The sequence below is a fragment of the Marmota marmota genome, unplaced genomic scaffold (genome assembly GCF_001458135.2).
Source record: "Marmota marmota marmota unplaced genomic scaffold, marMar, whole genome shotgun sequence".
NCBI classification, from domain to species: Eukaryota; Metazoa; Chordata; class Mammalia; order Rodentia; family Sciuridae; genus Marmota; species Marmota marmota.
In genome coordinates, this window is record NW_026000037.1 from 36,596,965 (window position 1) to 36,609,923 (window position 12,959).

Here is a 12,959-nt window from a genome sequence, read left to right on the forward strand (position 1 = left end):
CCATAATCACTCACAAGGTTTCAGCTACAAATATCATCTTCTCAGAGAGGCCATTTGACCACCTCTCTAAGTAGTCCGTATTAAAAAGGTACTCTCTTATCTCAATAACTGGATCAGAGTTATCATAATCTAAAGTCTTTCTAATTATGTTTTTATTTGCTCTGTGTCTAGTTTCATCTCCTAACTTCCCCACAACTAAATCAGAAGCTCTAAAATAATAAGACTCTTACCTGTAGCTTTATATGAATTTGTTCTTAGCCCTTAAAAATAAATTAAGTGGATGGCAGACCCACTCATGAGTCAGAATGGGCTTTAAAAGCACAAAAGTCTCCAAAATATCAGTGAGTCAAAAACACAACAACATAAATCTTCTAAATGCTAGGAGGTCAGTTCATTATCGTCCTCTGGGAACAATGACTAGCAGAGACTTCCTCTCAACATATGTGTCCATGAGGATCAGTCTAACAGTGGAAAGCCAAGGTATGGTTACTCTAACGTGCCTCAAGGTTTCCAGCAAGAAGAGATGCATATCAATGTTATTTGTGTTTTTCAAAACAAGTTATAGGGTCAAGCTTGAGTTCAAAGGGTAGGAACATATGATCCTACAGGAACCAGAAGGACAAAAGACTGAAATATTTGGTCAATAGAACTTAGGACCTCCACACTTGCCTTCTAGAAGATTCCTTCCACCCAGAAGGAAGAACATGCTCACTCTTGACTTCCACATTCACATTGTACTTAGCACTTTCTTCCACCAAGCCAACCTAATGTAGCTTAAGTTATCTCCAGCACTTACTCTCACCTAGTGTTAACTGTTTGATAGCCTGTTGCCACCATCTACATGTAAATAAGAAAAGCAAGGACCAGATCTCTTTTCTTTTTCATTGTAGTCTGAAAATCTAGCTCAGTGCCTTTCACAAAACAGTCTGAACAAATATTTGTTGGAGGTATTTCTCGTAACTTTTCATGTGTCTGTGTTTTTTTTTTTTTTACTACAGCATATCTTATATGTTATATTTTCATTCCATAATAAAGCATATAGGTCTTGGAAAAATGACAAATGTCATCTATTAGCATATCCTGTGATAGAGTTTATCAGACACTGTCTTGTTTTTTTTTTTCCTTCTTTTTTGTTTTTTTTATTGGTTGTGTCTGTGTTTTTATCTGCCCAAAGAGACTAGCAACGCCTCGGTATGCAGTACATAAAGACAGGAATTTACATCCCATGTATCTTCCAGTGACTCATCATGGAGATATTCACAGACTGGCAAGAACATAGTAAGTAATTGTTGTAACCAAGCCAATTAGTTGTATCAGAGCTGTTCATCAGGAGCAGTGTGCAATATACCCCTATTAAGAAGGTACTTTCAGGGCTGATGTTGTGGCTCAGTGGTAGAGCGCTCGCCTAGTGCATGCAAGGCCCTAGGTTCAATCCTCAGCACCACATAAAAATAAATAAATAAAACAAAGGTATTGTGTCCAACTACAGCTAAAAAATATTTTAAAAAATTAAAAAAAGAAGGTACTTTCACAGCCAGCACCATCTTCTGAACTCAAGTCCATAAGAGACACACAGTGCCATCCCTGGCTTCCTATAAAAGTACATGACAGTTTTGGGGTTTTTCTTTTTTTGGGGGAGGGGAAGACCAACAGATGACTGCATAGGTCTTCTTGAACTGTTGGTGGTCAATCTGTGTCTGGAAGTGAAACTCCCCTTTCCACAGGATTTCAGCATAGCAGTAACCACAGGGCATGAATTTTGGCCACTGTTAGTGTCTCAGCTTACCTTGAATCTTAATGTGAAAATAATGTGTTCCACTCCCTTATGTTCCCTTTCCTCAGGTAGCCAAATCTTAAAATAATGGCAAGATTAAAATCCACTCCTTTTTGAGCAGGTCATCATCTGTGATGACATAACTGTCTGTATGACCTTCCCCATGTCGGAGAGAGCTGCAAAATTGTTGAGGTTTTCACAGCAAAAAACATCCCTTGGTTACCAGGTGATTTGTGTTTCTACTGACAAGCTCAAATATAGATATTCAGACATTTTTCATGCTGTAATACCGCTGGACTTATAACCTTCTTCCTCAGAAAAATGCAGTTTCAGTTGACTGAGGACTTCCTTAATCTTCCAAATCACACAAGCAACATAGGAAGCCAATGTGGCATAGAAGAAAGAGCTCCAGAGGCCTTCTTTAATTTCATGGTATATCTTGGGCAAGTTACTTAACATGAATTTCAGTTTCCTCATCAAAAAAAAAATGGAGGAAAATAATGCTTACTTCCTAGGATTAACTGATACAGCATAGTGTTTATCTCTGTTTCTGACCTGCAGGAGATATTCAATAAATGTTTGTTCTTTTTTAATAGCTACATTAACTATTAAACAAGGTGCCAATTTAAAGTCCTTTCAATAAAATCACACAGAAATCTCAGAATTGTTTTGAGATGATGAATACAAGAGCTCACAACAGGGCCAAACACATGGTTAACTCTATGGGTGAACCTTGGCCATCAGCCACTACACTGGGACATGCTACTGTGCTGCAACTAATTCATACACCTTCCCCCATGCTTTCATCTCATACATATAGCTTTCCTAAAATGTATCATGTTCTAGCTACGCTGGAGATGTAGTTCAGGGGTAGAGTATTTGCCAAACATACATGAGGCCCTGGGTTTAATCTCCAGCACCACAAAAAAATTAATGAAATATCACTCTCTCTTACATTGTGATTGGGAGTGTGCATTGGGACAACTTGTTTATATGGACAGCAATATAGCAATGTCCATGAAAATTTTAAATGCAAAAATTATTTGAGCCAATAATTCTCCTAGGAATTTATTCTATAGATATCCTACCACATAAGAAATGTGATATAAGTAGAAAATCATTCATCAGAACATTGCTTGAAACAACAAAATACTCTTCTCCATTAGTAGGAAAGTAAACAATGATATGGCCATACAAGACTTCTGTAAATGAGTCAATCATAAATACAGACCTGGAACAATCCCCAAGCTATGTCATTCAAAAAATAAAAAGAGTACAGAGAGGGGCTGAGGATGTGGCTCAAGCGGTAACGTGCTCGCCTGGCATGCATGGGGTTCTGGGTTTGATCCTCAGCACCACACAAAAATAAAAAAAATAGAGATGCTGTGTCCACCGAAAACTGAAAAATAAATATTAAAAAATTCTCTCTCTCTCTTCTCTCTCTCTCTCTTTAAAAAAAAAAGAGTACAGAGAAATCTCTATAATATACTACTATTTAGAATAAAAATAATATGCACATGTATACTCATGGAAACATAGGACATATCTAAAAGGACACACAGGGGACTGTGAATGGCAATCACCTCTGCAGAGTTAAACCAGGTGGCCCTGGGGAAAAGCATAGTGATAAATTATTTTTCACAGAATATATTTCAAAACACCTTTTGAGTTTTTCACTATATACATGTAGTATTTGTAAAAATATATCATTAGCCAGATGTGGTGATATGTGACTATAGCCCCAGTCATTAGAAGACCAAGGCAGGAGGATGGGAAAGAAAATATATGACTATATTACTAAAAGCTCTCCGTAATCTGTTCATAAAGCAGTGATTAAGTCTAGGAGGAGAGCGATAGAAGAAAGTCTACAACGATTTATTTATTTATTTACAAAAGTACAGCATTCATATTACTTATAATTTTTTATAAACATAGTATAAAAAGAGAAAAATAACTAAAGAAAAAAAATTAAAGGACTGGAAGGGGAAATAAAGCTAGTTCGACGATTGTCATTTCCACACAACATTCACTGCCCATCAACGAATAATTATTTATTGAATATTTATTAAGTCCTAATTTCTGTTGGATGGCTGCAGTGAGAGAAAGAGAAGTCAAGGAAATAGAGGGCCCAGGCTCTAACCTCAGGAAACTCTTATCTGATTGGCTGGATGAGACTGACAGGTGAAATGGTGAGCAGCATCTAGCAGTAAAGAAGAATCATGAAGCAGGAGGCTGGCTGGGGAGAGGCGACTTTCTAAAGGAGGGCTTTGCAGGTCCTTTGCAACAGAGATGATGATGACTTTAGGAACAAGTTATGTCTCCGCCTTTCTCCATTTCCTCTTCTTTAAAATGGAAAACCTTCCTTGGCTCTCTTCTCACAAGGATGCTGTTAGGATTAATGAGGTAAAGTTTGTGCTTATGTAGCGTCTTTCTTCTGAGAACTCAGAGTGCTTTGCCAAGTATTCTTATTAATATTCATAGGATAGTTTATATATTTTTCACCTTTTACTTTGGAAGTTGCACATCTATACATAAACACTCCGATTCTTCTCACACTCTTCCTCAACATCGCTTTCTTTTTTGCCTCAAAATAGTGCAGATCCAAACTTTAAAATCTTGGTGGTTTTATATAGCTCAAGGCTAATAACATCACACAGCTTGCCTGCAGGAGAAACCACCTGTACATTCTAAAATTTCCACAGTATCCATTGTATCCATATGCATGATACACCTGAGCACATGGTAAGATATCAAATATGCAGCAAGGGAGAGAAAACTATCTATATCCAAACCTGTTTTCTAAGAAGAGTGAATTGCATTAGCAATAAGGGGCTTGTGGGTGGGCTTGCAAGTTTGGAGATAGAGGCTGAGCCCCACCTGCCTCCACTGCCCCCAGGAGCCAATTCATTCTGCATAACAGGGTGATCTGGGGTTAGGGAAGGTAGGGAGTGTGAAAAGACAGAGAAGGAGGGAGCACACATGGAGGAAGAAAACTGGAGCCAGGAAGTTGCAAGAGGCCATAGAAATTAGGGTGTGATTCTTCCCTGCATTCTTCTTTCCCAGATTTGAAAAACTTCTACTTAAGCTTATAAAATGTTGGAGTTTGTGGATTTTTATAATAACTTGGCTGAGTTTTCACCCAGAGAGATGGGAGTGGTGAAACAGACAAGGTGATGAGCCTGGGAAATTACAGAAATCATGGAGAACTCTGGACTTTCCATGCCTTGGGACTGACTAGGTTCCAAATTAATCAGACTGAATCTCTAAAGGAGAAAGGGCACCATCAACTTTAGAATATAGATATGTAATGTCTACTGATGCATGTTATTTATGCATACTTGCCAATATTAGGGTCTTTACAAAGTAAAATCTTATGTTTGAAACAGAAGATCCAGTTCAGCTCTCCTCTTGGACCAAGAGGCAGAATGGAGAATAGACATCACCTCCCCTAAGCCATAGCCAAGACTGAAGCTTAGCTCTTCCACCTTCTATTCAGGTTCTGGCTGAACTTAACAAAATCATGCTACCTTCCAAACATGTCTTTCTTCAGGCTTGCTTCTGCCCCATTTGCACATTTGAGAACAGCACTGGCGGAAGCCTTCCACTTGAGAAGGAGTAGGAGGGCTGCCTACTCATATCACGCTACCTGTTTGGCCCCATGCCAGTATCACCAAACAAAGCTTCTTGCAGCAACTGAGAAGAAGCCATTTGCATAACTTAAAGCTATGTTGGAGTGTTGTGCTTCATGTCTGAGCAGCATAAGTCTTGAGCTTTAAATAGCCCAACCCTAACATATATTTAAGAGCAATGTTCTGAAGCCTGTGTTACATAAAGTGGAACACTTAGTGACACCACAGCAAGTGCAAGGTCCCCTTTCTTGAAAATTGACAGAAACCAACCTCAGCAAGACAGCTGGAAGGAAAACTTTCCTATGACCTGAAATTCAAAAGTGGTCATCCCTGTTCATAATTGGAAGAGTCCTACAATATTCTAGCAAGCCCAGATATTTCCTAACTTGGTCTGCCAGTGCCTTACGAGCCCTCTGACAGAGCCACAATGAGGTCACTCTTCTGGATTAGACAATAAAAAAGGAGTCAATTCCTGGATGGATACTTAGGAATGGGGAAACATGCCTAGGTACAAAGAGAGAGCCTTAACTGGTGAACAGAAGTGTTAGACAATTCTTTTTCTCCTTTTGGTCTTTTCCCACTTAACATATAGACCCATATAAATTTCCACTACTCTCTTTCATTTCCTAATAGTTGCTTCACATACTTAGAAAGAATGAAAAGTCAAATTGTGCTCCAGAATCATCTAGGGAATTTTAATAGAATATGCATGCCTAACGTGTGCCCCAAACTTACTGAGTGACAATCTGGAAAGGGGTAGAGGCTTTAACAGGTGTGTTCAATGCAACAGATGATGGCAGGTTGAAATAGGGTGTTGACAGAGGGGACAGAGAGAGATGGAGGGATGAATAAATATTAAAAAAGGAGGAATCAAACTCTTTCCGCATCTTTCCATGCCTCCATAATAGTGTGAGTGAGTGTCTTGGTTGGTGTTCTCAAGAGCAACAACAATGCCGAGAAGACAAGCAAATGTCAAGTCTTTATTAGGTTGTGCTCCAAAATCATCATCTGGTTTCTAGCTGTGGTGATGAAGCACGGTTACATTGGCAAATTTGAAATCATTGATGATCACAGAGCTGGGAAAATTGTTGTGAACCTCACAGGCAGGTTGAACAAGTGTGGAGTGATCAGCCCCAGATTTGATGTACAGCTCAAAAACCTAGAAAAATGGCAGAATAGTCTGCTCCCATCCCATCTGTTTGGTTTCATTATATTGACAATTTAAACTGGCATCATGGGCTGTGAAGAAGCAAGATGAAAACACCCAGGAGGAAAAATCCTGGGATTCTTTTTCTAGGAATGTAAAACATACATACAAATAAAATCCCTTAACGGGCAGGAGGGGCATGGTGATTGATTGGATATGAGAGATGAGAGAGAATAAAGAGTCAAGGATGATTTCCAGATTTGCCCTTGAGCTACTAGATAGATTGCAATTTTATTTACCAAAATAGGGATCCATATTCCTTCAAAGACTACTCTCCTCTGGAGAGAGTGCACCTAAACTATCCCAAGCAGATGAGTATTCCAGTTGGATTTCACGAGGTCCTAAGGAGTTCCTCCCTCTAAACACTTTCAAGCCAGCTCTAAATTAAGAAGGTCTGAGAATTAACAGATCATGTAATCAGGAAGCCAGATAGATAGAAGACAAATTTACTTGGATTGGAGGGAAATTGATTCTAAATCTTTGTCTTTGGAAACACAAATGCCTTTTTTGTTTCTGATCATAGAACTGGGGATCTATGTGGACCAAGCGGAAGAAATCTCAAACCACAGCCAGGTATTAGTGACTATTGGATGCTTTCACCTAGAAGTGCTACTCTGGGAGATGCAGCCAGATGATTTACCTTCATATCACATCTTCTAACATGGAGGTGTCAATCAGATGTCCCCTAAGCCCTCTGATCTACAGAATAACTCTCCTTAGATTCTCTATATCCCCTCCACCTTGATGCAGAGTATGGGAGTATGGCAGCATGGAGATCAAAACCATACCCATTAGTTCCATGGTTCTCTTTCATTGGGACTGGTGAAGAGATCAGGACTGACACAGAGGAACTGGAGAACTGCATCATTGGGAAACATGGTGGATCCCATCTTAGCCATGGAAAACCCAGAAGCACCAGACTCCCCCTTGCAAAACCCCTTTTATAGAAAGTTTTTATAAATCTCATTTCAATAGTGGTTTGAATGTCTAAGGTCAGTAAAATAATTGTGTTTGGCATGGTAAAGCACCTAAAGCTGTGGTTATTAACTATTAGAATGAAATTGTTAAGCAACAACATTCCTTTCTAGAGCTGCCATAAGAAAATACCACAAACTTGGTGGCTTAAGATAATAGAAATTCGTTTTATCACAGTTCTGGAGGCCAGCCGTCCAAAATCATGATGTGATTCCATGAATGGTATAGATTCTTTCTGGAGACTCTAAGAAAAAATCTGGCCCCAATCCTCTCCTAACTCCTGGCAGGTACCACAATCTTTCACCTTCCTTGGTTTGTAGACAGGTCCTCACAATCTCTGTCTGTGTCTTCTGATAGCATTCTTCTATGTGCCTCTGTGTCCTTTCCTCTTCTTATAAGGGTTTAAATAATTGGACTTAGGGCCCATCCTACATATCACCTTGATCCTCAACTAATTACATCCAATTTCCAAACAAGGACACATTTTGAGACTCAGGTGGACATGAATTTTGAGAGAATGCTGTTTAATTCACTATGGCAACATATCAAATTTTGATGTTATTGAAAACATGGCTAAAATCAGCTTCATGTGCAAAGAAAACATTTTTGTAAATGCATGTCATTCCTTCTCATACTAGGAAACAAAGAGGGAATTTGCCCATAGTATTTATCTCTGGAACTAGGACAACATGCCCCCACCCTTAAAACACTACCCTTTACCCAGTTAGTGCTTTTTTATGAACTAGAAACTGAAATCTTCTCTTCCCATCCGTCAGCACCTTTTATTCTCCGGCCTAAATTCCAACCTCAAAGAAACAAAACACTGCTGAGATTAGGACCTCTTCTTTTCTGAACTCATCAAATGAAATGAATAGATCATCATAGTTTCCCATTTCTTGTTTTATTTGAAGTATCTTAATATCTTACGCTTTCTTAGAGCAAAAGAATTTGAAGATGGGTGGGGGTGGGGATGGTGGTCACATGACCTATTGGATGAAAGGAGTATTTATGGTAAAAATGAATCTGTCTTAAAAATTGTGACCCTCCTGTGGTAATAACTTCAAATGCAGACAGCAATATTATCTGAAACGATTCTGGTTTAAGATATTTAAATAACCTAATGTATCACAGTCTGTTTTAAATGTAATACATTAAAACACACCTCAACACAAGCCCATAAATGAAACAAAGATGTCTTAGAGGAATAATTTAGCTATGCCTCTTGCAGTCTAAATGTAAACTCCTCTTTAGTCTAAAAGCATTAAGATCATAATAATGAAATTTGCCATTAAGAGTCAGAAAGCACTTTTCTCTTTAAAAAGACAGATGCATTAAAATTTAATTATTGTCTCCCCTACCTGATTATCAGACAAGGAAAAAAGAAAAAAAAAAGCACATTTGGGGAGGAAAATACACATATGTTCACCCAGCACAGGAATATTTTTAAAGACTCTTCACAGAGATGTTCCCCAACACCCACCCCAAGTAGAAACAGCATAATTGACTAGATATGTATGTGTTGAAACAGAAGAGCCAATGTACCAACTGCACAAGCAAACAGATACAAATCAGGCGCCTAGGAAATGACTTGATTCCTTAATCCTGTACATACTGCACTCTCTGAAGAGTGTTTGTGTGCTTGACTCTGTGTGGCACCCCATGGCTCCTAGCTCCACACTGCCTTCTCCAGGGTAGGTAAGTGGAGATTCCTTTCTGGAGTGTGGAAGCTCGCAGCAGCAGGAACACTGCATATCTCATCTCTAATTTATGACTGACTAACTGAAACTCCTCACTGTCAGCAAACTCTGCCGTGTTTACTGGTTTGACAGCATACACACATATGGCAGAAGCCAGATGGACCTTCTCCCCCAGCTTAGAGCTAAGGGTGCTTCATTAGGAAAGAGATGCAGCCAGGCTTTGAGATCTTTGAACAAGGCTTTCCAGCATCACAGGAAGGAAGTCAGTCAGCAATCTGGAAAGAAAAGGCCCTCCCCTAGGCGAGAGATCAGGTCAGAAGAGAATTTACAGTTGCCCTGTTGAAGCCCATCAAGTTTTAAAAGAACAAATGCCCTGTCCTCCCATCCACAGAAGTCGGGCAACTGCTTCCAGAGAAATAAGTTGATACAAAATTTGCATTTCATGTACCCAGGCAGGGATAAATAGGACAATAAATCCTAAGCTCTGATTCATAGTTAACAGTGGCAAAAAGATCTGGGAAACTAAAAAAAAAAAGTGTCTTTGGCACTTAAAAAGATCGCAACAGAGAACCTTCTCACTACAATGAAATATTGTTCATAAGTTAAAAAATAAAACACAACCCTCTGCACCCAACCATTTCACTCTAAAATTTCAAGGGAAACAAACAAAGATTTTCTTTAGTTCATCAAACATTACTGTGTTTTGCTTTTGTTTTCTTTTCTTTTTTTTCAGGCATGTTATATCCTCTCTATCTTTTCTGACTCTTTAGCTTGAGTCCTGATTTCCTTTATTTTCTGGCTTCCAAGTATGGAAATGTGTGTCTCAAGAGTAATGGGTTTAGTTTGTCTCAGAGTCCTTTTTATCCACATTTGAATCATCCAAAGTAGAGATCTCTGCAAAGTGTTCTGAGCTCTGCCCTCTCCCTAAACCCAGAAAGAAGAGTTTCTCAAGTGGTAAAGGGTGACAAGAATTAGGGGAGAATGAATACATAGCAAGGGGAAAAAATGCCCCAGTCTCTGAACTGTCAAACCAACCCTCTGATTGAGTTAAATCCATTAAAAATTCCATATCTTAAGGCCTAGTTCCAAATCTAGAAAGGTCTCTTTTCATTGAGGAGGGAGAGGGAAGCTCATGGTTTAAGGGACTGGCCTTTTCTCTCAGACCAAATAGATTTTACTGGAAATCTCCAAGCCTCCGTACTGCCTCGAAGGCCCCTCTGGAGATAGAGCTCTAATGAATGGAAACCGTGAGGAGGCCACCGGACTTTGTTGAGAGCTATCCTACAGTTAGTTCACACTGACTTGAAATACTCCTCCCTCTCAGAGAGGCTAAAAATTACATATTGCTACAGAATGAGGATGGAAACAACTAACAATTTTCTCAACATTCTACAATGCAGTTTAAAAAAATCTATTTCTCAAGAACAGCTTTGTAATTGAATGTTAGAATATATAGGGCCACTTCTAGTTTCTACCATTCTAGGAAGAGTAATTAGATCTAATGCTTTTCATAGGAACATCAGGACTCTAGGTTCAGTGTAAGGCATTAACCTTCTGTTTAAATGTTATTTCATAGCACTAAAGAGAAGCCCCTAGTGGGAGGCTGTGGGTGGATATTAGCCTGGCCTTTTTGTGCCTTGCTAATGGGAAACTTTGATATGATTTGAAACACAGTGGTCATTGTTGGTGAAACTCCATGGAACCAAATCTCCACCAACAGCCAAGGAGAAGGTGAACAGAGTGCTACAGGACAGTACTGCCAGGCTCTTTAGTGCACTGAATTTTATATTGGTGCAGAATGAATCCACCCCCATCCTACTGTTTGCACCTCAGAAGGATAGTGAAATAGCCAGAAAAGTTATTTACAGATAAAGAAGCTGAGGACCCGAGCATTATATGATATGCGCCCAAGTGGTTGGTGGCAGGCAAAAAATAAATCCTAAGCTTTCTATACCCCAGAATCTAACAATAGCTTCTTATATGGGGCTTCTTTGGATAAGTGAACATAACTGCTAAAGATCTAATATTCGGTTAATGGGAATACAGAACCAATGGATTGGAAAGTATAGGCTGTGTTTGATTCTAGTTTAGAGCATCTGAATATAATAAGACAACCAGAGTAATGGGAGGAGAAAATAAAATCAAGCTAGTGCAGCCGAGTTTACGGCTCAGCAAACATACTCCTGAATCTCTCCATAGTTTACACCTCAGACAGCCCCAGTCCATGAGAATGTAAGTGAAAAGAAAATGCAAATTCAGCTGCATGTTACATCCACAGTAAATGCAAAGACAAATTAAGAATTAAAGACAAATGCAAATTACTGTGCTCATAAAAGAAACCTATACAAAAGACAGGGAATGAAAAGGCTCTGACAGTTATGGATGAATCTCTGAAGAGGCTCACAGCGACTGTATTTCCGAATTCAAGCCTTTTAAAAACCGGTTAGAAGAATGAGAACAGCTGCTGCAGAGAAGGGAGGGAAACTGCTGTGAACAGTAAACCAAGCCACAGAGTAAAACTGAGAATGGTGTCCTTATTGTCAAGGTGAGGATGAAAAGCAGCAAAGGGACAAAGCCAGAATACTCTCGCCAGAAACAGCCGACTTTAAAAGCCAAGCCCCTGGCAAGCCTTAGGCTGGGGGAGATGGAGGCAGAAGGAGAACAAAAGAAAGAGACAAGGTAGAGAAAGAGGCAAGTGTTGGAAGAGAGGGAAAACCCACAGGATATTAGAGCAGGAGGGAGCTGCAGAGGTGTAGAACCATTGGTGAACTTCCATGACTGACAGGTCAGGCAGGTAATGGAGACTGTGATTGATTAGGAGAGGCAGACGCTATGGGAAACCATCTAAAGGCCTTCAGATTCACTCTTCCTACAAAAGATGTGGAACATCAACTGAGGACATATCTACAGATTGGTTTGTGTCATTTTTAAATTGAGTCCTTTGGTGCATATTCAAATCTGTGGAACAGGGTAAGTGTGTCTTGAATCTTAGTTGAATGAATCAATGAATCAGTGAACCCCTCATAAAAAGATAAAGAAGAAGATACAGATAAAGAAGAAGACTCTGAAAGATTAACGACTCTGAATTCATTCCGTTAGATAAAAGAAGTTATCACTAGGCACTAGTCCCTGACCCTGAATTCAGGGCTCCTTCATCTAAGCTGCAATGCTTACACAAGAAGAAAAGGATAAATAATGTCTCCACCAAAGAATTAAAGGGAGAGATTTACAATGTCTTAGGGGACACCTACGGGCCACCATGCTACAAGGTGCTACAGGAGCCAACAGCCTGCAGGGATCAGGGCGGCAACAGAGATGAACAAAGTGGTCCTCAGCCACTAGCAAACTGGAGAGAAAATATACACCTACCCAGTCCCAGTGCATCAAGACCAAACGGGAATATGAACCAATCCCTTTTAGAACCTACCCATTTCCTGAGAGAGTACAGGAATCTTTATCTTTATTTGAAACACCTCATTTTAAAATATGGCAACCAATTCACTTTTAAACATAGTGAGAGCCAAACAAAACACTTCTGGGTCAAGGTACCCAAGACACTGCCAGCAGACAACCTCTGACTTTAGTTATGGCACCCATTTTAAAAATGGAGTGTGTTCATTCTAAAACACTCAAACACTTAAGCTATTTAGAAGCTCATGATCCAAAAATCTCTATTT

At 39.5% G+C, this 12,959-nt stretch overlaps 1 pseudogene; it reads left to right on the forward strand.

Annotated features, from left to right (window-relative positions):
* Positions 1–413: 413 nt before the first annotated feature.
* Positions 414–6,700, forward strand: LOC107136615 (annotated as a pseudogene).
* The last annotated feature ends 6,259 nt before the right edge of the window (positions 6,701–12,959 follow it).